At 38.7% G+C, this 27,763-nt stretch overlaps 1 protein-coding gene across 1 annotated transcript in view; it reads right to left on the minus strand.

Moving 5' to 3' along the window:
* Positions 1-10,317: 10,317 nt before the first annotated feature.
* The window catches only part of LOC137531844 (son of sevenless homolog 2-like), a 77,857-nt gene continuing 60,411 nt past the window's right edge, over positions 10,318-27,763 (minus strand). The window contains exon 6 of the mRNA XM_068251818.1: positions 10,318-10,364. The gene's annotated coding sequence lies outside the window, so the exon portion shown is untranslated. The remainder of the gene's footprint in view (positions 10,365-27,763) is intronic.

The raw sequence follows: 27,763 nt of genomic DNA on the forward strand, positions 1-27,763 counted from the left end.
AGGCACTGTAGATTGCAATACTTTGTACCTTTAATCACAGTACAACAGACACTGGGGTGTGCAGTGGGGGTAAAGAGGGCCTGACAGCCATTTCACTTTAACAAAAGCTTCCTCAGAGGCCAATTAGATATACCAAATGGCATGGTTTCCTACATTTCTGCATGTGGGCAGTTGCAATCCTATTCATTACAAATGAATGGGATCACAGCCACATTGGCTAACATCGCAGAGCAACGCAGTGCTGTGTCTCGCCCCAGCCACTGTGCCTGCACTGTGGACTTGGAAATAAGGCCTTAAAGTAAACCAGAGATCCCATAAGCCCATCTGAGTCCATTGCCGTCCTCCCACGGTCTGCCATTTAGCCGCAATCAGCCCTGGTAACAGGCTCAGTTGGGTCCAATTTGGGTCTACTGCGCACATGCAGACCTCCCACGCTTGCACAGTAGACCCAGACTGGACCCAACCGAGCCTGTTACCGGGGACTGATCGCGGCTGAATGGCAGACCGCAGGAGGACGGCATGAGACTCAGACGAGCTTATGGGGCTGGAGAAAGCCCTGGGTATGTATCAAATCTTTACAGTTTAATGTCTCTGGTACACTTTAAAGAAGAATATATTGTTTTTGTCAGATTATTTATTTTGTTTTTTTGCGCAAACAGTAAACACTGCTTGCTTGACGAGGACCTGTCCTCTTTGAGCTCCTGTTCAACTAATATTTTGGTGCCATCTCCACCTCTATTTATAGACTTGACCAGGCCGTGCAACTAGGAACCGCGGCCGAGTCTGTAATTATAGGAAGAGCCAGCAGCAGGCTGTTGGTTTAGCAGATGGACCTCCTCTGGATCTTTTACAGGCCAGTTGAAGAGTGCAAACAAAACTGCAGGCTTCATAAAGAGAAGATTTTTTTGTATCAACCCCACCACACACAGGGATTTGTCCACAGTGTCCCTGTGCCCACCAGTGATGCAGAAGAAGATCCCTGGTATAAAGGGAGGCAGTATGTCACCCCTGCATTTTAGGGGGTATGCTTCTGATAGGCACAGGATGTTTTTCAGAGGCACAGGCCTTACTTTTTTATGTAATTTTCATAATTTAAAGATACAGGGTTGTTTCTTTTTCCTATCAAAAGTACAGCTCTGATGTGCATTATCATTGAATGCCTGCTGCATGCAGGTCTTATAATCCAGTGTAATGGGGTGTATTTATTATGGCTGAAGAACACAAGTGGTCCAGGAACCCAGGACTGGATTTATTAAAAAGACTATTAGGTGTCAAAACTGTTTAATCTTCTTCACCTAGGTCATATAGTGTACATTTAGTAGGTGTGTGATTGCAGTTATATTATGTACAGACATCTATAGTGAAATAGTTTTTTTAAATAAATACTCCAGGCTGTCCTGCATTTATCAAAAATAAATGCTTGCTTTGCATGCGTGATCATTATTGCAATCACACAGCTGCTAACTCCACAGCTATTCAGCAACCCTCACTGTGCTTTGATATGACTAAGGTGACAGTTGTCATGTTTTGCCACCTAATAGCAGCCAACCTTGAAAAAATCTAGACCTGGGTTGCTGTATAACTTATGTGCTTTTGTAGACCAGCCCTGAAATATTCACACATGGGCTATTTCTCATTTCAACAGTAGTCATTCAGCATTGATGTTGACTGGACACTTTAATAAGGATTGCATACATTTGCTTCTTTAGTTTTTTTCCATTCATGTAATCTTGTAATATGTTTAGTAAGAAAGCATTTTACTATTATTATTCATATGCAGCATTATTTATGGATATTTTATATGTTGTACTTTTAACCAGCAGGTTTTTCACAGGTGACAGCATTTCTTTAGATAATATTGCCAGAATTTGTTATGCTTGATTGTAGTTTTACTCCAAGAATTTTTATGACTGATTGTATTTTTATTCCACTTAAATTAGGTTTCTTGAAATGAATTCACCAGTGTTCAGTGCTTTTTGATTGACTATATTCTATGCTTCTGTGCTTGTCTATTTTTACATGTCGTAGTCATGATCCTTATCAAGGTTAACAATATTACTTTAACCAATTGCTGTAGTCTGTACCCCCAAATATCAGGAAAAAAAAATTATTGGCCACCAATTAGGGGATAGCAGGAGGTCAAAATAGAGACAGATTGAGAGAGAAAGGTTTTTTTTATGTTGAAGTTAAGGTTTAAAGAGAAACTCCAACCAAGAATGTAACTTTATCCCAGTCAGTAGCTGATACCCCTTTTACATGAGAATTTTTTTTATTGCTTTTCACAAACAGACCATCAGGGTCTGTATGACTGATATTGTGGTGAAACTCCTCCCACAAGAAGCTCTGAGGACCGCGGTACTTTTGACAGTTGGCCACAATGTAACAAGGTTCACAGACAGGAAATAGCTGTTTACAGCTGTCGCCAACAGCCAAAACAGCTAGCAGCAGCTACATAACTTGCCCACAGTAAAAATGTCACCATGTAATAAATGTCGGAATGTAAATCGGGGAGAGGTAAGATTTTACAATGGGCAAACACTGACTAAATCATTTATACATATTTATTGAAAAAATTAAGCACTTTTTTTATTACACTATTTTCACTGGAGTTCCTCTTTAAGCCGGAGCTAACCAAGAATATAAACAAGCAAATCTAACATTTTCGAAAGTGTGAAAAGGAATTTCAGAAATATTAGGAAAGCAGATGGTGATACGAAATAAACATTTGCAAATACTTACTTCTACCTCCCCTGGCATACAGTGCTTGGTATGGTCAAGGTGGCACCCATGCCAGGAATCATATGGACTGGTATTGCTCAGGTGGTGGAGCACCACACTGGCCAGCTCTGCGATTCTGGCAATACCAGTCTGCATGTTGGATAAGAGGCTAAAAGAGACTTGGTGGGCATGACATTTTTTTAAATTATTAAAAATGTTCAAATGTAGCACATGAAAAGAGAATATAAATTAAAAAGATGATGAAGTTGGTCATCTGTGCTTCTGTTAAATTGAACACAAAGATCACTTCTCTACATCGCTACTGATTTTCATTGTGTCACTTGGATTCTATTAATCTGTCTGTGAATATGTGAGCAGCAGGATTTTTCCACAATGGCCAGCAATAAACAAAATGGAAATGGTAATTGAACAGACCTATTTAAAATAATTGCCTTCTTCGAACGATTCATGTTAGGCTCCTCATCCAGTCTGGCAAAATGCAGGCCAACAGACATCGAGTGAACGAGTTCTAATACTTTCTTAAAGTGGACCTGAACTCAGAACTTCCTCTCTGCTCTAAAATATACGCAACAGCATAATAACCTTTAATGAGAAACATTTCTTTGTTACAGCTGATACAAGTCTTAAAATAAATCTCCACTGTTTCTACATCCTGCTTTCATGGAAGCAGACATATTGTTAACACCCTGTGCTTTCAAATGAGCTTATCTGCTTTACCTGCTATGGCCATCAGCTGACACAAGGGAGAGATCAAATTACATATTGTGATTAGTAACAGATGAGATTAGACAGACTAAACTCTCTAAATACATACAAGGTGCATTTCTTTACGTTTTCCTTCTGTCCGGTGCAATAGTTCAGGTAAACTTTAATCTCTGATCCACAGGAAAACAAGTGAAGTGCTGTAACTTCTGCATTTGTGTGACTCAGAAACTAAATAATCCAAAAGGTGAGCATGACAACCAGGCAGCCACATTTGAAAAGAGATATAATGATGCCAATCAGGGGTTGAAAAGTGGAGAACAAGAAAGTTGAGATTTTTTAGATTTACACTTTTAATTTAATATGCCCCTGTCTGGATATCCTAACACCAAGCCATATACTGTTGGCATGTTTTCCAGCAAGCTTACAAAAAAGAGTAGTAACAGATGTATATTTCAATTGAAGGATACTGGTTAGCAATATTAAAGGACACCCGCGGTGAAAATAAACTAATGAAATAAACAATTGGATCTATCTTCCGTCTCCTAAAAAAATGACTTTTTAAGATATTCCACAGTTTTATTTTATGATTAAATCTACTTTTTACATTTCAACTGTTTTATTGTTTTTGCTCAATGACACATTCATTGAAGTATGCCAGAGCTAAAATCTATGAACTATTGACCCTTTTTATCTATTTCCTGTTTGCAGAAGCCAATTTCTGCTAGGAAAGTGTCTTATAGTTGAAATTTATTAAAGGACTTACGATGCAAGAATTGAAAAAAAAGTTAAATACCTGGCTGCAAGTTTTAGCCACAGAGGACGCCACCCGCATCCTCTGTTTCATTCCGCCGTGGTCTCCTGCTTATTTTCCTATTGAGGTCGGGTCGTCTGCATGTGCCCCATCAAATATGGCCTCCAGGTCCTGCCGTGTTTTATAGTTGGAATTTCTTATCAGTGAGGGTCACACTGTAGTCACTTCCTGTATGAGTCAGGACTGAGTCAGCCAATTGCATACCTGATATTTAACTCTTTCAGACAGAGAAATAAAAAAAGGAAGACAGTATAGTTATTTGTGTGCTAGGCACTGTACATACCCATGTCTATCTCATCATGTCACATGCCACCTCAGGTATCCTTTAAGTTACAAAGTAACTTACACAGTAATGAGATACTGTAGGTTGCATAGATTGTTGTATTAAAGTGGGATTAGTCTTTAAGTATGCTTAAAATAAATAAAAAGAAAGTCCTGATTAAAAAGACAATATACTTACATTTGTGATCCTACTTTTGTTATTGCCAGCCCCTATGCCTTAAGCTAAGTACAGGTTAGGTTAAACTCGGCTGATGTGGCTTATAACGATTGCCTCTGCCAAGACTCTAGTGTGCGTACAGCGGCCCTTGGGTACCCCCACTTCCACCCCAACACTTTGCTCAGAGATCAACCGGGTGAATTGAAACGGTTGAGTGCTGACTAAGTGTCCTGCCTGCCATGTGTTGCTTCTAGCGCACTTCTCCATCATCCCTGCTCCCCCAACCCCCGTATGGAAGCTAGCAGTCCATCTGTACAGCCTGGAAGCCACAATGTCACCTGAGGGATTAAGTCCCAATCCCTGCCGTGTAAATTCCCAACTGTAGTAGTAATGAGAACAGCTTCAAGATGTGTTTATCACACAGGGAGGGACCAGCAGACACCGTAGCTGGGTCATGATCAGCAAAGTCATAGCCTATAGTGTACTTACTAGGGATGACATGCCTTTATCTTAAAAAAAGTGGTATAGTAAATAATGCATGTACAGGTAGTCCTCGACTTACGAACGCCCGACTTACGAACGACCCACCGAAACGAACAGCATGAATTATGTGATTCTGTGTTTCCATGGGGCGCTCATTGTTGATGATACTGGCAGATGCTGTTTACTCCTATCTGTTATTGCCTGATGAAGCGGGTCTGTACCCCGCAAAATGCATTGCACTTTATTTGGAGTATCCAATAAAATTGTTTTGACTGAAAATCCACAGTCGTATGTTCTGCTTGGAGGGGGTAAGTCCACCACTACCTCCTCTATTACCAAGATGGGTTTTTAAGTTCTTTTAGTGCTTTTTTTTTATCCTGTTGGCGCCTCTGTTGTCCTATTATCTACATCAAGTCCACCCTTGGTGGAGGTTTGTACCCACTTCCTTCTTCTACTACAGAGAGCAACTTTTTAATCCTGAGTGGGGTCAGGACAATCTCCCCACCTGCTTTGACAGTGGTTGCCTAATTGGTAACCCTGGTTTGTGAGTATTAAATTAATATTATTACTCTTCCATGTATACATTACCAGTACATACTACACTATATTGGGCTCTTGGTGTTCTCTCTTTTTCTCTGTGTTTCCATGGGAACAAGTCACAATTTTTTTTAAATTTGAAAAAATAGGTGACACAGAGGGGAACACTGGAGGTACAGGGTGGCACAGAGGAGGAAAGGGGACAGAGATGGCACCGTGTTTTGACTTAAGAACAGATTCAGGTTAAGAACGAACCTACAGTCCCTATCTCGTTCGTTAACCGGGGACTACCTGTACATTGTATTAATGACTAGTGGACCATTTAAATTATATCCTCTATAATAATCCCTAACCATCCCTACATCATCCTTCCTGTCCCTGGCTGTGTGTCCTTGGGTTTTTTGTACTGCGCACATGCGCAGTACAGAACGGGTGTGCGCGCGCGTGGTGGCTGGGTGGTTGCACGTGTGCACTGACTGGCGGCGGCGTGAAGAAACCGAGAGCCCATTTTTAAATGAACTTAGGTCAACTAGTTAGATATAAGTACACTAAACTTTCAAAGGTAAGGGATCATCATAACAGTCGGCCAACCAGCATTTGTAAGAAGGAATAAAACAATACAATTATTTAAGATTCCCTTTTTTACGTAACAAAGTCCCGGCAGTAGTTTAATTAGGTTAAACCAGTCACAGGTTTGCTTTAAATCAGCTTATTGTTTTAAATAGTGACAGGTTTTCTTAAGCAGCTTGTGTTCACCCATCATTACACTCCTTTCATTCTACCCTATTACCTAAGAGGACTGTCAGAATTCCCATTTCACTCCACACCAGCACTCTACTGCACTGCAAGGCATTCAGTGCCTCTTCTGGTAAACAACTATTAATATCATCCATAAATGGACATTTACACAATCTATGAACCTTGTGTGCATGCCTGGCCCTTAGCTATGAGAATAACAAAGAAAATAATAAGAGTCTCATTATTTGCCACTGTTATGTCAACTCCTGGCTGTGAGCCTCAGGATTAGAATGCTGTGACATCATTATTAGTAACCTTTTAAGTGTATAAATGTAACACGTATAGACAGTGTAATGTTGTCACCGTAAATTCATTTTAATCCACTTGTTTATTCAGTAGCATTAAAAATACGAATGTACTTCCAGGAAAAGTGTTTAGATTATTAATGTGCCCATTGTTAAATTAGCTACTCAGTTCTTACTGAAAGGTGAATTTTCAAAAACCCTAGATCTGACATATTTTAAGATTTTTTGGTAAGCAAAAATACGTGGTCATTATTAAAGAAGTACTCTAGACACAAATGTGTATAAGTACACTTGCTGCTTAAAAGCTGTAATAGCGCCTCTGTAATAGCCCCCTACAAGGCTGGATTTATCATTTTTGGGCCCCTAGGCCAAGTATGTCATGGCTCTTTTTTGTGCAGCATTGCCCCTCCCATTCCATGTGCAGCCCCCCCTACCATGTGTATCCTGCATTTAGTGTAGCCCCTGTCTTTCATTAACAGCTCTCTTTGGCATTAGATTTCCTTTTTCCATGTGTTGCTCCCCATTTTCAGCCCCCTCTTTCCTATGTAGCACTTCCTCTTTTATGTTCAGGTGCCCCCTTGAGCTGCTGCCGCCCAAGGCCTGGGCCTCTGTGGACTTTCCAGAAATCCGGCCCTGCCCACCTACATTTACAGTATAGTACATGTCACCTCCTTACCACTGAATGTAATCTTTAATTGGTGGATGGGGACTGGGTTGAATGGCATTTTATATTGCCTATATCCCATTATGGTTACATCCTTAATTAATTAATTAAAAACTGTACATTAAACAGAACAGCAGACACCGGTACAATGGTTTTCCTATGCATTCTTATGACTTAATTATTTCTGTTTTCCTGAGGCCTTCTATAAATCAGCCACTGGACAGGAACCACAGTGGCATAGTGGATCCTTTTTGTTCCTTTTCAAGTGTTCACAGTGTCAGAGGTATAAGAAGGGATGGGGAAAAGTTTGTTCATGATTACCAATATTCAAAGTATCTATAGAAGTGATTATTATGAGCACAGGACCAATAAAGAGCTAATACCGTAGTTGAGGGAGGGCCTTTTGGGGCCCCTTTGGCCCAAGGCAATGAAGCGGTCGCAACCTCTGCGACCCCTATTGCTACACCTCTGCTCAAGGGAGATATTGCTCTCTTGGAAGACAACACAGTCAGAGTTAAAGCTATAGAGACCTCCTCTGACTCGCTCCATTCAGGGAGTATACATAAACGATTCACACAACACAAAGCATCCTACGTGTACAGCGATTTTTGAACTAAACTATAGCATTGAGTGAAAACAAAACCTAATATGAATAAGATACTGGATTTTAGTCTTGTACTGAATTAAAAGCAGTCTTGTGACTGAAAGTACAGATTAAAGTTAAAAATTAATCCTAGGCCTTTGTATAAAAACAGTGTCCAAATCCCTCTCCCTGCACTGCAAAGTAATGTGTGTGTTTTATTAAACAAAACCTATATAATATCTTACTTATTTACTGATGACTAGAAAGAACAGTCACATGATAGTATGCCATTCTGACTCTAAGAGAGGACACTACATTCATATGTGATAATGCAGGGCCTTCCCGGTGTCTTGTGGGAGAGCCGTGGCCTATCTTTCTTCTCATCAGAAACATATCTATACACATTTTTTTCTAAATTCTAAAATGTTCAATGGATGGTAGGTCAAGTACTATTTTCATTACAAATCTTGGAATTTGGTTTCAAACTGTGAATAACGGTTAAGTATGTACATAGTGCTTTAAGATGAAAGAGATGTCAGCCCACCATGATCAACCCTCCTTCTTGGGGAAGAAAAACAAACAACAATAACATTTGTTAAAATACCTAAAATATACCTTAAAGTGGACCTGTCTTGCACAGGACAGACAAACATAGATACATCCGCCCTGTATGTATTTAGAGTGTTAAGCCAGTCTAATTCCCCCACATCTGTGACTAATCACAACTGTAATTGTATTTCTCAGCTGTGTCAGCTGGCTGCCTCGGCAGACCAGCTAATTTGTAAACACAGGGTGTTAACCCTATGCCTGCTTCTATAAAAAAGCAGGAAGTAGAAAGCAGGATGCTGCAGATTTATTGCAGGATTTGTATCATCTGTAACAGAAATGTTTTACTTTAAAGGTTATTATGCTGTTGCTTATCTTTCAGAGCAGAGAGGAAGTTCTGAGTTCAGGCCCTCCTTAAAATGTGTTTATTTTTAGCCTCCATATTTGTAATTGTTGCTCCTCTCTCCAGATGATCATGAGTATCCATGGCTATTTCTTATTTTAAAACATTTTCACTGCTGCCTGGGATGCCCACCAAGGTCTATAAAAACCTAAAATACCAAATATACCACGCTTCTGTACATCAATTCCATAGATATTAACTTCTAGCTAAAATCTATTAAGTCCGGCCACATCTTTCATTTCCCTAGCCGCATCACTGTGGCCATGTTGTGATTAGTCCGCCATGTTCACAAAGCGCTTCTCCATTACCTTTTCTTTTTTTTTGTCTATCATTCCAACCAGAAGAGTTTGACGACTACACCGTTATTTGATAATTAGGATTTCCCATTTTAATTAACCTGTGTAATACTTCTCATTGAACCATTTCGAAGAATGCTGTGACAATCAGTGCGGAGCTTAACTCTTTCTTTAGCGCCTGAGAGATGCCGGGGCTCTGTGAGGCGCGCCGCCGCTGTCACTGCTGCGTGTGCTGACTCTTGCATTTCAACCAGCGCCGTCCACCTGTGACCAGGATTCACAGGCAGGCATATTAACACATCTGCTGCGAGTTATAGATATTACCCCCATGCCAGACTCAGCTGCGATTATTCCCCATCTGCTTAAGGAAAGAAAATGCCACTGGAATCCCTGTATCTAAAGGAACTGCTCCCTAACATTTCATTAGTTTTAAATCAAATAATTTCACAGCTAATCTAGGAGGTTGTGTAAATATTTGCAAATTAGATGGAAGAAAGACATGCAAAAAAAAAAAATCCTCTTAATTACCTTTTTCCAACAGCGTATTGATTTTTGTGCTGCAGATTTCAAATAGAACTGAATAGCCCCTAATGAAGTGAATTGTTTAATGCAAGGTACTGCTCTACACAGACAGACACTTTGCTGCTCTTCATTAAGAGCAATTCAAGCCCGAGTGCTTGAAAGCTGCCTGTATTATACATAAAGCGCAGATCCGGCCGTAGCACGACGACGCAGACGCCTGCCCAAACTGAATTAAGTCCACTTGTATCGTCAGATCATTCCACTAAAGGCTACCAGAGCTTAATCTAAAGGACACATCATACGGATTGTTATCTGATGAAGAATACTACCCATAAGACATTTCTCCTTTTTATTTCATAGACAATATACTTGCAGATTGAAGTCAGGAAAGCACAGGTCATGTACACTCTCAACACACAACTGTTTTAATGACATCTTTATTTAAAACATCATTTTCTTGATCATTGACATTTCAGTCATTGTTTCAGTTAGAATAGTCCTGGGTGATACCGTCACTGAAATGGTCATCACTCGGCCAATTCTATAGGCGAAGGCGGGGTCATTTGCAAAATTCAATGGGTCAAACTGACTGGCTGAAATAAAAATATAACACGCACCGATTGAGATAAACAGAGCTGCATTTTTCGAGGAATTTTAGTGTTTTAATAAGCTTTGTGGATTTAAGGTCAGATCACATAGTATTTCTTGAAAATAATAAATTACAAAAAAAATGGATTTTTGACAAGGTTGACAAGATAAAAGAATTACACGAGAAAGATACAAGCAATTAGAAGTCTGTGAACCTTGGGTGAAGAAGTCAGCGCATTAAGCATGCAAGGTGCTTTTTCAGAAATATCCCATCCAGAAATACATTTGGCAGAAAAGAATATTGCTTTTTTTTTTTTTTTTTTTGGTTCCTGTATGTTTATATTTAGGCAGGAGAATAACCGGAAATCTTCATTGATCTTGCCATGGTTGCCTTATTTTTCAGTTTAGGTCTGAGCATTCCACCCGAGCCAGGCTAGCGGAGGAAAAGCTGCCCCGAAGGAGTGAATGGCACAGAAAGGGTGGCAAGGTAATAAGCGTAGAGGGACATCAACAACCTGACGCTAGACAAATAATAATAAGACTTGTATTTCATGAAAAGAAATCCAGACGAGTATTTTTTTTTTCCACGATTGGAGATTAGCGTGCATCCAGAACAAGGAAAACAATTTGTTATCGGCGGAAGAGAATTTCACAGGAATAAACTGTACCTGCCGCCAGAGGAATTTAACATTCGGCACTAAGCACAAGGTTTTCCCTGCGGAAAAAGAGCTTGACCAGGCTATTCTCATTTACAAAGAGGCAGGTTAAACAGTTAAACGCTAGCAAATCCCTCATAGCCCTGTGGGAAATTCCACTTTAATCCTGAACTTATAGGCGGACAATCAAAAGCCGAAAGCCTGGGTAACAAATCTGATCCGTGGTTACAAGTGTGTTCTCCTGGGACGGCAGGAGATGCTCCCTGCACAAGCCCAGGAAGGATAAATACCTTAATGATGAGACAGATAGTGGATGCGGAAGCAGTGCCCAGCTACAGACATTCGCCTCCAATTTAACATTGAATCATGAAAAGGCAATTGTGCTGCAACTGAAGGCTAGCCAGTCCTGATTACTGAAACTTGAAGTGTGGCTTCAAGGAATGATTAATGACAGTGTCAGAGTTAAAACAGTGGCACAATGAGAGTTATCTCTAATCCACCTGCTTGCAGGCTGAGATTGTATAAACGAGGATGCAAACAGACCCCCGCATGCCCTGATAACAAAAAAAAAATTAGAAAAAAAAACGTAATACGGGGGCAGGAAAATTTAAACACAAAGGTGGCGAACCGCAGATAGGTGTTAATGTCACTGGGAAAAAAAAAGGTGGCTCAGCGAGAGACAGAAATTTAAAAGCGCTGCATATTGCCTTGTCCAGAGATAGCAGTTATTTCTTTTTCATCTATGAGAGCATTGCAGTGCGATATGGAGAGAAGCTTTTTTGTTTCCTTTTTGCAGAAAAACCTTTTAACATCCATTCTTATGTTTCCAGTAATGAGGCTTCCCTCCCTTTGTTGTGTTACAATACTCCACATCTATCTGCTTATATTTCTAAAGCTTTTTAATCGGTTTGAAAAAAAAAGCATCAGTTATTCCGGCTTCGAATACCGCTACTAGCAGGCCTTATCCGTGAAACCCTTAATCTGTTCTTCCTATGGGCTGCAAGATACGAGCAGCAAAGCGACGCTCCTACAGGATGCGGCTTGAGGGGGGGGGGGGAGTTTAAAATCCTCTTTGTTTACAGAGAAGCAACAAGAAGCCTTGTTGAGTAATTATAAATATTTAAGAAATATGGCTGGAGCGCTGCGCGAGAAATGAATGCCTCTTCTGCAACGTTTCTTTATTTAAGTCTGAATAATTTACTGCAACTTCAGCCCTCTTCCCTTCGGTTGAAAAATGCAGAATCGCTTACAGAACCACTAGAACCGCATTTTATTATTATTATTGTTGTTGTGATTATCATTATTATTATTATTTGCACACTATTGAAAATACCATTTCCACTGGGTTTAATTGTCTTGCGTATTCGCAGCTAAAAAAAAAAAAAGGACGCAAGCGGTTTGCTGGTGTAAGATTTGCAAGGCATCCTTCAACCAATGGAATTCCTTTCCAAGCTGTTTAATAGACAAAAGATATTTATTACGTAAAACCCACAGAGCAAACACTGACTTATTGCTGCCCTCAAAGGAAGCTTAGGGGTGAAGATCTTTTTTTTTTTTTCGTGATGGGTCTAACTTTATTTTAATGTGTATCTTCACAATGCTTCAGCAATATACATTAACCCCTTACAACCGCAGCATAACTCCCAACATACACTGTGTAAACAGGAAAGATTGGGAAAGCTTGAGAATCAAGGGGAAGCTTTTGTGAGACTCAGAATTTGAGACAAAACCAGACTTCTAGTACATTGGTTTGCGGAAAACAAGACAATGCTGCCACACTGAGGAATTTTTATGTAATTACACGTCAATAAATTTCTTTTTTTATGCATACAAGGGCTGATTAATTAAGGGGTCGTTCTTAATCTGACCTTTCAACATTTCAGCACTCAATCAACTTACCAATTTATTTTTCTAATCAGTTGTTTACAGTGGTAAAGGTTCAATGATAAGATAGGCTTTAGGAATGCCACCACAATACTATATACTATATGCATGGAGATCATGTGTTTTCCCCATGTTTGTGTGGGTTTACTCTGGTCAATCAGATTTCCATGCACATATACAAGAACATATAGATACGTTTATTGGGTTCCCCCAAAATTGGACTCAGAGTATGTTAAGGAGATGAGAAAAAGACAATGTTAGGTGATACTTTGTGAACTCATCTGAGAGACAGCTAGTGACACAACTATGGACTGTAAACTTCTGTAGATGTTACACTATATAAATATATGAATAAATAAATAATAAAAGAGTCTATATACATACATTACCAAATACCTTTAAAGGTGACAGTGTGATCTCGTATTGCATACAATGTGCTGTCATCAAATTCATATAATATTATTTACAAGTATTTTGCTTCAGTTCAGTAATACACCATGGGCCATATGCAATTCTCTTTTTCACCTGCGTTTTCTCCTAGGAGATAATTTTTCATCTTTGATTTTAAATAACTTTACAGCACTTTTCAACTAAAAAAAGAACAAAAAAGTAGATGAAAAGGTACTATCAAAATTATTTTGAGCATCATCTTGCTTTATGGAAGCTTAAAGGGCATTTTACTCACAAGTTTAACAATATCACCTAGGAGAAAACTCAGGAGAAAAGTGAATTGCATGTGGCCCTCAAAATACTTTTGATAGTGCTTTCTATTCTAGTTTTTGGTACTTTTTTAAATACAAAATCACAAAAAGTTATTTTAAAGAGGCGATTAAAAATTGTCTCCAAGGAGAAAAAGTTAATTGCATATGGGCCTATTGCCCATATTCTATTTTTCTCAAATATTCAAAGTTTTCTCCTAGGAGATCATTTTTCATCTTACATTTTCAGAACTCTGCCATTGAAAAAGTACAAAAAAGAAGGTGAAAAACTACTGTCAAACTTGCTTGCTGGTGGCTTAAAGGATACCCGAGGTGAGAGGGATATGAAGGATGCCATATTTATTTCCTTGTAAACAATGCCACTTGCCTGGCAGCCCTGTTGATCTTCTAGCATAAGTAGTGTCTGAGTCGAACCTTGGAACATGCATATGGCTAATGCAGTAAAACCTTAGTCAGAGCACCTGATCTGCTGCATACTTGTTCAGGGTCTATGGCTAAAAGTAGTAGAGAGACAGGGGTCCTTATGCAATTCACATTTTCTCCTGGGTTTTCTCCTAGGTGATAATTTCAAACTTGTCAATAAAATGCCTTATAAACCACCAAAAAGCAAGAAAATACTTTAAATAATTGTTACAGTACTATTTTACCTAGTTTTTGTTACCTTTTCAATTGCAAACTGCTGGAAAAATAGTCTAAATAGAAGATGAAAAATGATCTCCTAGGAAAAACTCAGGAAAAAATATGAATTGCATAAGGGCCAGGATCCGGAAGACTGCCAGGCAACTGGTATGGTTTAAAAGGAATTAAATATGGCAGCCTCCATATCCCTCTCACCTCGGGTTCCCTGTAAAAGGCATTTTATTGATAAGATATGAAAATGCTACGTAGGAGAAAACTCAGGAGAAAAAGTTAATAGAATATGAGCCCATGAGTGTCTATGATATCTTGCATATTGAATGTTCCTAATGTTGGGGACTACTGTTGAGAAATTCAATGTGCTTGAAATACAATAGGCAACTAGCAACTATCACATGTAGGCTTTTGGTGGTCCTCACATTAGCTCTGCCACCACTGCCTACATTCTACAGCTATTAATATATATTATTTTTGGGGGGTAATTGTTTTTGCATGGCAATTTGTTATTCCTCAGTGTACATTGTTTTCCAGGCATCACAGGTTGGGAAATAGAATAGTAATCAGCTAAATATACACAACTAGTTGCAGGACAGAGAAGCCTGTGTGGATATCAGACCTCAAAAATGATCATGAATGATCATTTCACGAAACAGAAGTCTAATTTCAATACGTAACTTTAGTGGCAACATGCCTTCATATCCCTCCATTAACCCTCCCCTTCCATCATCCGGTCATTTAGACTTGGGAAAACTGTCCTGTGTATGATCACACAGAATATGCAGCAGCAAGGGTTGGGGTTGTCCTGTGTATAGAGCAGAAGAGAGCCAGGTTGGGACACAAGTGCTTTTTTTTTTGAGTTCAGGATCAAAAAAATGCTGCTTCTAGTCCATTTGGAACCAGATGCAATTTGTATCTGTAATCAGGAGCCTTGCAATTTAGGAGAAGGAATGTCTTCTGTAGAGGCCTTGAATAATTATATTGAAAGGGACTGTGCTTGAGTATTGATTTCTGGAGGTATTCCGTCTTTTGGGGGGTATGGGGGTTTAGTGATTCTGTACTGTTCATTGTTTTTCTCCAGATAGAAGATATATATATAGATATATCCCTTCTTTTCTTTGGTGTGGGGGTGACTTTATGTATTTAAAAAAAACAGCATTTCTTTCTCATAAAAGTTAGAACACTGGGGAGTGGGGGGCATATGCAATTCATTTTTTCTCCTGAGTTTTCTCCTAGGTGATCATTTATATCCTATGTTTAAAATAACATTTTAGCTCTCTGCAATTGAAAAAGTACCAAACGTTGGTCAAAAAGTATTGTCGTACTGTAGTATTTTCTTGCTTGCCTGTGGCTTAAAATGCATTTTATTGATTATTAGGTGAAAAAATATCACCTATGAGAAAACTTAGGAGAAAACATGAATTGAATAAGGGCCAGAGTCTGATAATGACACAGGCAAGTGTAAGGGTGCATTGTAATGTGAGAGTGGTGAAAGTCCAGAAAGCTAGGGATGGTGTTCGAAAATGGAGGATTTCCTGGTTAGGCTTAGTGCGTTCTTTCATTTTAACATAAGCATCACAATCTGATGTGTTCTCCAAGCATTGACACATAATACACAACCAACACTGCTTCAACCATCCATTCCATATTCACATTTTAGCTGGAACTTACTGTAACGAAGTTCTGGTTACGATTTTTCTTGGGAGCAGTATCACATTTATTATCAGTTACGTCCATATATTAGGCTCATATCCAATAACTATCATCACAGAAACATGTGAAGCAGAATTTCACAGCAATTGATTTAAAGATTCTGTAGTCACATACAGCAGAATGCAGTAAATGTTTCAGGATACCCACTTTTATGGTAACTTTCCTGGTTTAGATATATTGCTTTATATTGAATTCAGCCCTACTGTCCCAGTGATGTTTAGCCTAGGCTGATTTGCTCGGGGGGGGGGGGGGGGGGGAGAATTCTGAATAGCTTTCTGGGAGACTGGGTATGTTTTGAACTGGCTTCAGAACTTTCAGTAATAAAACATTCTGCAGAGATCACCTGGCAGGACTGAAGATGTCACCACCTGTGATAAATTTCATAATGAATTAGGGAGAGGAATGATTTTACAATGGGAAAACTTTGACTACATAATTTGCCCAAGGCAGATTATTACCATTCTAGTTTTGTGCAACTAAGGTTTCCAGTTTTAACAACCATAGTCATTTTTGAAATAAGGGACAGAAAAATTGCCTGGTTTATTGTAAAATAGTGGGCTCTACAGAGCAATTTTCACCTGTGCAAATAAATTTGCCCAAAAGATATTAGCCACGCTCTTGGTTTTAACAAGTACATTTCCTAATTCTGAAGATATCGAGGGAAACCGTTGTTTATTTTTTATTAAAGAACAATATAGTTTCACCATGTAACACTGTGCTTTGGCCTAAACGTTGGGGGAAAAAAATGGTTCTGTGGGGCAATACAGAACTTGAGAGTACAATTAGCCTAGCACTAATGTTTTTTTCAAATCTGTTTCCTATTCTCATAGTCATTTTTTTTTTACAAACTAAAGAAAAATATCTTTTCATCTAACAGCTTTGGTTCAATCACATAACAATGTGCCTGGGCCTTCATATTGCATGATATAATTACTATTCTGATAGATAGCTCAGCTACCTGTGTCACAGATACAGTGTGACTGAAACACAACGGCATTTCATAGAGAAGGATAGTCTCTAAGCTTGTTTTTGTCTTTGTGTCAATTTTTTTTTCTATGAGGCACAGTTTAGGACCCCCTACTAATTTATGACATCTACTCACTGCTTTCCCACCTTTTTTTCTTGTTCTCAAATGAATGTCCAGGGGCCAAGTGGAGCAACAAATATCAAGTGAATGCCCCACTGTGAGTGCTGATAAACTAACTATCTAACAAAAAAAGACATTTTAAGCTAGCACAGTCACTGAAGAGAATAAAAAAATATAATTACTTGTGAAAATATGACCTCTTTTCATATTATTATGACTTTTGTTTATTTACATAGCACCATTATCGTTAGTGGCATTATATAGAGTACAATACAGAAGGGCCATACACATAGCTGAATGTTAGTTATATATTTACGGGAAATCATTTTACAAAATCAGCAGTGGACATAGGTGGTCTCCAACATCTTTTACTATCTTCTACAAATGTTTAATGACCACACGTCTATTTCTGCCCCTACCCTTTGGAATTCCCTACCACACCCCATCCATGGAGTTACTCAAATCCAGAATGAAAAGCCACCTGTTTAGCCTGGTATTTGCGGACTTGTAGAATTCTTCCTCGGTACCACAATTTACCAGTTACTGGTCTGAGTTATGCTTATGTGCTTTGAGTCCTATGGGAGAAAAGAGCTTTGCAAATGTTGTTTGTTGTTGTTGTCTAGTCACTCTAGGCCAGGTATGTCAAACCGGTCCTACGAGGGCCGAGATCCTCATACATTTTTGATACAGCTCAAATTAATTGATGGGTCTGAATTAGGAAAGGTGTGGTCCATCAGGTAGAACACATTCCTTTCTTTCTCAGTCCATCCTAAACACTGGCATGGATCTGGCCCTCCAGACCTGGAGTTCAACACATGTGCTCTAGGCGCTGTGAGTCCGCCAGGAGAAAAGCGCAATATAAAAGTTATGTGTCTGTGTCACTCTACAGACATTTAAACAGCTGGTTTTAAAGTTATTTCATTGAATTACAAAAAAAAAAACAAAAAAAACAACCCATGTACACAAGCCATACTATAAGTTACCAACTGTGACTGATATTAAATGCTTATTCCCAGTTGCTACACATGTAAATCTTCAAACCTCAGGGTTTCAGCAAATGTATAGGCACCTTTATTATCATGGACTGCGCTCAGGGCTAGTAATTGTCTCCCTGATAGTGGGAGAGGTGGATTGGTTTGGAGACAACCAGGACATTCCTCAGTAGATATGAAGATATGCTGCAGCACTAGAGTATGAGTGGAAGGGTGAGTATATGTCACTGCCAGTACCATGTGATGCCTGCTGCATATGGACGGTGCTTAGATTTCGATCTTTATGTGGTTTAGGATTGCTTTTAAGTGAGTTTCTAACTACTTTCATTATGGTTTACTTATAAAGTTTGCTATTGAAAAGGATTTTTTGTAATGTATGGATGTACCGTATTGTCACCATAAAAATCAAATTTCAACAGAAACTGCTATATTAAATAATAAAGATGCTAATCCTGCATTCAAAATTTTCAAAACTTTTTATGCTGTTATGGTTTGGAGTTATCACACACCTTAGGAGCACTGGCTCTTTAATAGCCATTGCCATTCAGTTGTCATTCAGTTGCATGCTGGGGGTTCTTTTTATCCATAATATACAGGATCTTCTCAAAAAATTAGCATATTGTGATAAAGTTCATTATTTTCTGTAATGTACTGATAGACATTAGACTTTCATATATTTTACATTCATTATACACAACTGAAGTAGTTCAAGCCTTTTATTGTTTTAATATTGATAATTTTGGCATACAGCTCATGAAAACCCAAATTTCCTATCTCAAAAAATTAGCATATTTCATCCGACCAATAAAAGAAAAGTATTTTTAAAACAAAAAAGTCAACGTTCAAATAATTATGTTCAGTTATGCACTCAATACTTGGTCAGGAATCCTTTTGCAAAAAAATGACTGCTTCAATGTGGCGTGGCATGGAGGCAATCAGCCTGTGGCACTGCTCAGGTGTTATGGAGGCCCAGGATGCTTCAATAGCGGCCTTAAGCTCATCCAGAGTGTTGGGTCTTGCGTCTCTCAACTTTCTATTCACAATATCCCACAGATTCTCTATGGGGTTCAGGTCAGGAGAGTTGGCAGGCCAATTGAGCACAGTTACCAGTGGTTTTGGCACTGTGAGCAGGTGCCAGGTCGTGCTGAAAAATGAAATCTTCATCTCCATACAGCTTTTCAGCAGATGGAAGCATGAACCCACTTTTGAACAAGAAACAGCGACTGAAGCGCCTGACCTGGGCTACAGAGAAGCAGCACTGGACTGTTGCTCAGTGGTCCAAAGTACTTTTTTCGGATGAAAGCAACTTTTACATGTCATTCGGAAATCAAGGTGCCAGAGTCTGGAGGAAGACTGGGGAGAGGGAAATGCCAAAATGTCTGAAGTCCAGTGTCAAGTACCCACAGTCAGTGATGGTCTGGGGTGCCATGTCAGCTGCTGGTGTTGGTCCACTGTGTTTTATCAAGGGCACCGTCAATGCAGCTAGCTATCAGGAGATTTTGGAGCACGTCATGCTTCCATCTGCTGAAAAGATGTATGGAGATGAAGATTTCATTTTTCCGCACGACCTGGCACCTGCTCACAGTGCCAAAACCACTGGTAAATGGTTTACTGACCATGGTATTACTGTGCTCAATTGGCCTGCCAACTCTCCTGACCTGAACCCCAAAGAGAATCTGTGAGATATTGTGAAGAGAAAGTTGAGAGACGCAAGACCCAACACTCTGGAGGAGCTTAAGGCCGCTATCAAAGCATCCTGGGCCTCCATAACACCTGCGCAGCGCCACAGGCTGGTTGCCTCCATGCCACGCCGCATTGAAGCAGTCATTTCTGCAAAAGGATTCCCAACCAAGTATTGAGTGCATAACTGAACATAATTATTTGAACGTTGACTTTTTTGTTTTAAAAACACTTTTCTTTTATTGGTCAGATGAAATATGCTAATTTTTTTAGATAGGAAATTTGGGTTTTCATGAGCTGTATGCCAAAATCATGAATATTAAAACAATAAAAGGCTTGAACTACTTCAGTTGTGTGTATTTGAATCTAAACTATATGAAAGTCTAATGTTTATCAGTACATTACAGAAAATAATGAACTTTATCACAATATGCTAATTTTTTTGAGAAGATCCTGTATTCCTCCTTTTCCCTTTATTTCCCTGCATAGCTTCCTAGCTGAAACATGATCCTCTGCTCACTTGTGTTTACAAGTAAGGCTGAGGTGACTCAGCATTGGAGAAGAAAAGAAAAAAAAAGCTAAGGGAAGAAATGACATCAGTATTAGCCTCAAACTGTGGGCAAAAGACATGGTTCCCACTAGGAACAGAATTCTCTTCATTTACTATATGAAATTCACTGAAATCAAAACGTGGACAGTACAATACATGTGTTATGTAAGTAGATCAAGTATTTATCTACTTATATATGTGTTTTTTCCCCTGGCATAGTATAGCTAATCCTACTGCTTTAATCAGGGAAATACAGAATATTACAGATAAGCATTTCTTTATTTACTTTAGCTCCTTCTGCTGGACTGACTGGTTTTGTATGCATAATAATTGCAATACTGCAGTGTAGTTGGATAGTTTAAGTCTAAAATAGTATCAACAGTGAAAATGTTTATAAATTAATTATCAAGTCAGTAGACTTGGCCTTCGTAATGTTAGAGACTTGTTTAGAACGCCAGCAAAGCAAGATGGTTTATTGCTTATAAAACTTGCCAACTAAACTAAGAGGTTTTCTGTTTCCAAATCAAAAGTCATCTTGTTATATTTGTCTTTTAACCAAAAATTATATTTAACCAATATAATTTTAAAATATGTTATTAGTAATGAACCTATTAAAATAAAACAAATACAATAAAAAAATTGTTTACATTGAGTTAATTCAAAAATTCTGTAGGCCACAGTCTGTCAAGACCTGATCTAAACACATTATAAGTGCACTGTCATTAATGATTCAGTTATTAATCCAATAAAAAGAACTACACTGAGCTTATAAAATAATGGAATTAGCAATGTCTCTTTTATAAGAGCACATTTACCTCTCTTAATATCATCTAATCTGTAACCTTTGGACAGGTGCTACAACACGACAAAGAATTTATGGCCCGCCCCCACTTCACATGCCCCTTGTATGTTTATCCAAAATATGTGTGTTTTGTAACTAATCTTAAGACATTTAGAAAGCCACCCTATATTATTTTTTATTTGCTCCAACATTAAATGTTGGGACTCTTACCCATACATGACTTCTCCATTAATATTCCATGAGCATAGAATGGGTGACAAGTATGAACATTCCATTTGCATAACACTTTTTCAATTATCTGTGCCTATTCAAAGACATATTTACAGATCCAAAAAAGTGTAGAATATAAAAGTCCTAGAAATTATGCCACATTTGCCAAAATTGCAGCTGAATGATTTTACATTTTAATCCACAACTGTTGATTCTTTTGCTCATTACACCCCTTCTGTTTACAACAATAGCAAGAAAAAGTAAACAAAAATAACTATCTTAAAATGATAGGGTGATTGATATTATGGCCACAAATATCACATGATGATATACTTGTAGATGTGTTTATTTAGCCAATGGCAGCTTTATTTATGCAAACAGTACAGAAATGGAATGGTTACCATTTTCATTGTTGTTTTACTTTACCTAAATGCCTGCAAATCTTTACAACAAATTTAGAATTATTTACCCCTACAGAAAACTGTGCAACACAGGTGCAAAGTTATAGAGCAGCAGATGTATGGCAAACACATACAGAGGCAGACCAGTGACCTATAATAAAAATCTGGTAAGTGATACCTTGTGTGGCCATCACCTTTACAGCACAATTTCATATTTATTAATGAATGCATTATTTATAATACCGGTGTTTGTAAATGTATGATTGAGGCCACCATTTGTTCACTTTTTGCATGGTCTACCTGAGTGAAAGCTACAGACTCCGTTCTCACTGCAGTGTTCGTTGATGTTACACATCCACAATGCCCCCTGACAGCTAGAGAACATGTGACTCGTTACCTAGGTTGCAGGTCACACGAGGCCGCATGAAAAACACACTTTTTTAATTGGCAGCAAAGGAGTACTATTCAACTAAGAATAATATTAAAGCTTTAACCAGCTCTATAAATTATTGTGATATATCAGCACAATAAAATAGTTTTATTTTCACTCACATACTTAATTTAAGGATTTCCTGGATGTATTCCTTTAGCCATGCTTGGCGCTTCAGAGGTTAACCAAGATACTGATAAGGAAGAGTGAAAAACTCACAAGTCTGCATATGAAAGTCAGGCTGCATAAGCCTCTGGCTATATCTAATCCCCACCTATTAGTTTGTTGGACTCATTTATTTATATATATACATTTTTTTTTAAAGACCAAAGAAGAGAGAGATCCAGCTTTGTAAATAGCGGCGAGATGACGTGCTGTCAGAATTCCGGATGAATGAAACGAGATATATAAATAATGCGGCATTCATGAGGTCTCTGGTTTGCTAATTACCAAGCTTCTCTGTGCAAGCAGAGTCCTGAAAGGCTGGGGATAAGAAAGATGCTTTATACCTGTCTGTCACACCAGGATTCTCAGCTGTAGACTGTCACTAAACTCCTCATGTCAAAGTCTGCACAAGAGAGAGGCAGGAAGGATGGCGCTTTTTTTTCCCCTTATTTCTTTCCTTAAGGAAAGGGGGACGCATTTTAATGAAAGTCTCTGCATGTGGAACATTTGAATTGACACACAGATATGACCAGACCTGGAGCTGAAAGCAGACACAAGAATTTACTTGTAATTACAAACTGGAACCTGCAAATCTCATTCGCTCTATCCACACTGTCAAACCAACAGCCTTAAGAGTTAATCTGCCTTATCTACTGTATATGAGTAATGTTTAACCAAGAGGGCCCCAGCTCCATGCCGTATATATATTTTTTCATAATTGTATATATGTTTCTTAAGCTGTCCTGCCATTAGAATTCACATATCCGATGGAACAATAGGGCACTCTCCAGTGCTAGCAAATCCCATTATTATTATTCTGAGGCAAGTGTTTATTTTCACACAAAAAATACTGCTCATGTGATGGACAGCCTAAGCGAAAGATCATCTGCTGTCTGGCCACCAGGAGCTTTGTGAGTGCGTTGCTTCAATAGAGACCGAAGTCTGAAGCGACAGAAATATGGAGTGTACCATCCTGATGATAGTGATGAGCTTTTTACCTGATGCTAAATTTTTATGAAAATATCACAGATTTTGGTAAAAGATATACTGTATTTTCATGAAAATAAGAAATTTCTTCAACATTGTGTTTTCTCCTGCCTATTGGTTGCTTATTTCCTGCAAGTGTGTCACTCATACGACTTAAAGGTAACCAGAAGCGAGGAAAATTATTTAAAATAAACACATGACGTAGCTGCAAATGAATATTACATACTTACATCACCGTCCGTTCCTCTCAGAAGCTCACCATTTTCTTCTTACAGTGATCCCTTCCAGTTCTGACAATATTTTGTCAGAACTGAAATATACCAGTTGCTGTCAGTTTTATATCAGCAGCTGTCAGTTACAACTGAATGTACAAGGTAATGTCCAATGTTTCCCTATGGCTCAAGTGGGCGATATCAGTTTAACAGTTGCTATGGGGTAACGGCCACTTTTAAAATGGAGGACAGAGAAATCCATCTATCACAGTGGACAAACAGAACGCAGGAGAGGAGAAAGAGATTTAGTAGACTACGCAGGAGTTAAGTGTGTATGGTTATTTTGACTTTTTATTTTTTATTTTCAGTTCAGGTTCTCTTTAAGAAAAACATCAGCATGGCAGTTGAGCAACTGGTAATTTTTTAACAGGGGAACAAAGATGGTAGTTTCCATATTCCTTTCACTAAAGGTTACCCTTAAAAGAAACCTGATGTGAAAGGGAGGCTGATTTGTTTATTTGCTTTTGAATAATGCACATTGCCTGGCTGTCCTGCTGATCCTTGGCCTCTATTACTTTAAGCCATAGACCCAGAACAAGCATGCAGATCAGATGTCTATAACAAACTCTGACATGATTAGCTGCATGCTTGTTTCAGGTGAGTGATTTAGACCCTATTGACCAGAAAGAGCAGCAGGACTGCCAGGCAAAGGAAGGAAATAAATATGGCAGCTTCTATCGGTCTTCACACCTCAGGTTCTTTTTAAAGGACCACAATGACAAAACACTGCAACATTTAAAATGCATGTTTACACATACATGTAAGGTGTACATTTGTCCCAGAGTAAATTGCTTTAAAAAGGATTTCCTATGTAGCTGTAATATGAATTTGATTTAGGGAGTAACATTAATTTGATGGTTCTGAACCTTTAACGAGCAAATGTTGAACTATTCCCTCTCATCATGGGGGATGCTTAAGATATCATTTATGCTTTTCAAAAGCTTTCTCTGGCAAGGACCTATGCACAAACACTGGCCAGCCTCCCTACCCACTACTCTGGCAGCTGGGCTGTGCTACTGACTATCAGGAAGTGTTTTTACAAACAAAAAGAACCTTTAGAATCCCCATGAGGAAATGTACTAATCCAAAACCTGTCAAAACGAGGCTCAGAGCTGTCAGATTATAATACCTATTGCAAGTGACAGGTACATAGGAAGTAAAAAATGGACAGTGCATTTACTCTGTAACAAAAGTATGTTTTTCTATATACTGTATGGATTTTAAATGTTAAAGCTTCTCACGAATGTGCCCCTTTGAGAGGGCTCATAGGAAACTGGTTGACATATGTTAAATAAAATAAACACCACTGTTCTCTACTACTTCCTATGGGATTCACTAATATAAAAGTGATACTCTCTATTGATCCATGTTAAGTAATGTACAGGCCTGATTGCAGCTTTTTAATCAAGCTGATTGAATAAAAATGGCAAAATAATAAAATGCAAAGGTCATTTGAAAAGTGACAAACTCCATGGGTCCATATAAAGTGGTGATCAGGTCCGATGGCAGCTTTATAAATAATTTTCACAAAATTGAAGAATAGGGAAGACTAGGATTTGTTTTAAAGGTGGCAATAGTAGATGCAGTCTTTTCAGTTGGTCATGTTTCCCCAAAAGGACAAACTATTCTGATATCAGCAATGACCAAACTGAAGTCCCATTGATTTCAATGGAGTAGAATATTGGGTAAAGAGGTTTTGTTTATCTCAAAAGCCCAAAGAGGTGTAACTGAAAAGCATGGTTCCCCCAAGCAAAACTTTGAGGGGAGCCCCCAATGTTCACACCCTTTCCCTACCACTGGTGACCCTCGAAGCCTGGGAGCCCAACCTGCACAGTTCATAAACAAGTGAGGAAATCGTAATCTTCACTACCATATCAAGTGTAGCCATAAAAACACCTGATCTGAAGAATGGACCCCTATATCGAAGGGAGTGAATTAGTAGTTGGGGCCCTCTTACAGCTCAAGGGCTACTCCGCTGTAGTTACGACCCTGCACCCTTACATTATTATGCATTATTAGGTAAAAGGCAGTCTAGTCTAAAAAATAGTGGCCACTAAAATTGCAGTATGTCACAGGAAACTGCTGTTCTTTCTGATAACTGGGACACTTACAGAAAATATCCCTTATTAAATAATGAGTATCATAGAGCAGTGCTCACGTGACATGACAAGTTTATTATATTTATCTAAATGATGGAGTTTAACATGTTAAACCCCCCGTTGTCTAACTTCTAACCTTAGACTGATGGAGGCAAGAGTCCCACCTGATGTCACTGGCCAAATGTAGAGTTGGAAGTTAAAGGAGCCTGGAAGTGTCAGGGAGAGAACACACTTAGAATCATCGCATACATTTTCCCCATAGTACATAGTGGAACACGCATGTGATTCCGCCAAATGTGTTTCCTGCCTCAGTGCAGCCCTGGATGAGTGACGGAGAGAACAACATTCATGGGAGTTCATCTATTAAAGAACGCCTTTTAAGCGTGAGACCCAGGGTTACAGGGTGGGACATTAACAAAAATCTGTTTTGTGGTGTTTATACATATGCAAAGCATTAGTTCTTTTTTGTTTTTTTATATTTAATTCTTTGTGGAATGGGTTTGGGGTACTAATATATGACTGTTTTAATTTTACTGAGTGGTGATTGATATCTGGGGAGTGGAAGTTCCCTAATTATTAAGGAAGCTACAGATTCCACCATTAGTCCCTCCTCCATACTATTACCGTTACTTCATCCTTGGGTCACATGGAGGTAGGGAATAGACCATAGTCCACCACTGAGCATACCTGGACAAGTGTCTGGTATGGTTGGTATATTAAGGAGTACATTATCTTTTTTTAACCACTTCAGGATCACAGGTTTTTCCCCTTAAAAACCAAAACAACTTTCACATTTCAGCGCTCCTCCCATTCATTCAGCGATAACTTTATTGTTACTTATCACACTGAAATGATCTATATATTGTTTATTTCGCCACAAATTATGCTTTCTTTGGGTGGTAGTTTCTGCTCTGAATTATTTTATTTTATATGCATTGTAAAGGGAATAATAAGGAAAAAAGAAAAAAAACGTTTTCTCAGTTTTCAGCCATTATAGTTTTAAAATAAAATGTGCTTTGGTACATAAAACCCACACATCTTATTTGCCCATTTGTCCGGTTTATTACAACGTTTAAATTGTGTCCCTAGTACAATGTATGGTGATAATATTTTAACTGGAAATGAAGGAGCATTTTTCCATTTAGGGATTTTTGATTTTCACCTATTACAAGAACTTTTTTTTGAAAAAATATACTCATGACATCCGTATTAAAAAAGTCCCTAAGGTAACTATTTATGTAAAAAAAATTAAATGATGTAATTTATTTTTATAGTGTTTTATTTCTGTAACTGTGGGGCAGGGATGGAAGGGGTTAAAAGTAAAACAAAAAAATAATAATAAACTTGCTATGGAAAACAGTATAGTGGCATAAATAGGTGTATTTTACTTTTTGGCCACAAGATGGTGACCGTGTTTCTATTAATAGAACGCAGCCGAACACGGAAGTGTCGGGTCTCAGAGCTTATGCGACGTTAACAAGCTTTGGGAAGACACGTGAACGGTGATCGGGATTGAGAATCAAAAGATTCTCACATCCTGATCACAGATGGAGGGGGCTGCGACGGTGGATCGGCGGAAAACAGCGCGGGGATCATGAATGCGATGGTAAGGCAGCAGTACGCATATCTACGCCCCTGATCCGCGCGTGAAGTTTAAAGGGGCGTGGATATGCGTACCAAGGATCCAAAAGTGGTTAAAGATTATCTGACTCTGTAGTGCCTGGGTGACATAACTGACCTTAAAAAAGGAGTGTGGGATACCACTTCATATTTCCAACAAACACTTAACCAAGCATGCCTGGGTAACCAGGAAAGGGAGGGTAGGTTAAGTATAGCCTAAATTCTAGTTGCACTTAATTAACACCTAAACAGAAACACTAATTGCCACATTTTTAAATGAGAACATATTTTACACGTGAAAATGATTTATTATTTCAGAAAATGTACCTGATTTTTTTACAAACAGCCTGTATAAAATGTCCTCCTGATCTTATGATCTGGTGAGCGACAGCCATATCTAGTGAGCACATTTCTGAACAAATGTGCTTATGTGTGTACACATTGAATTAAGATTGGGAATTAGAACCCAGTCCCACGCACGCCTCCAGGACTTCTCAAGAGCTG

The sequence above is a fragment of the Hyperolius riggenbachi genome, chromosome 9 (genome assembly GCF_040937935.1).
Source record: "Hyperolius riggenbachi isolate aHypRig1 chromosome 9, aHypRig1.pri, whole genome shotgun sequence".
NCBI lineage: Eukaryota > Metazoa > Chordata > Amphibia > Anura > Hyperoliidae > Hyperolius > Hyperolius riggenbachi.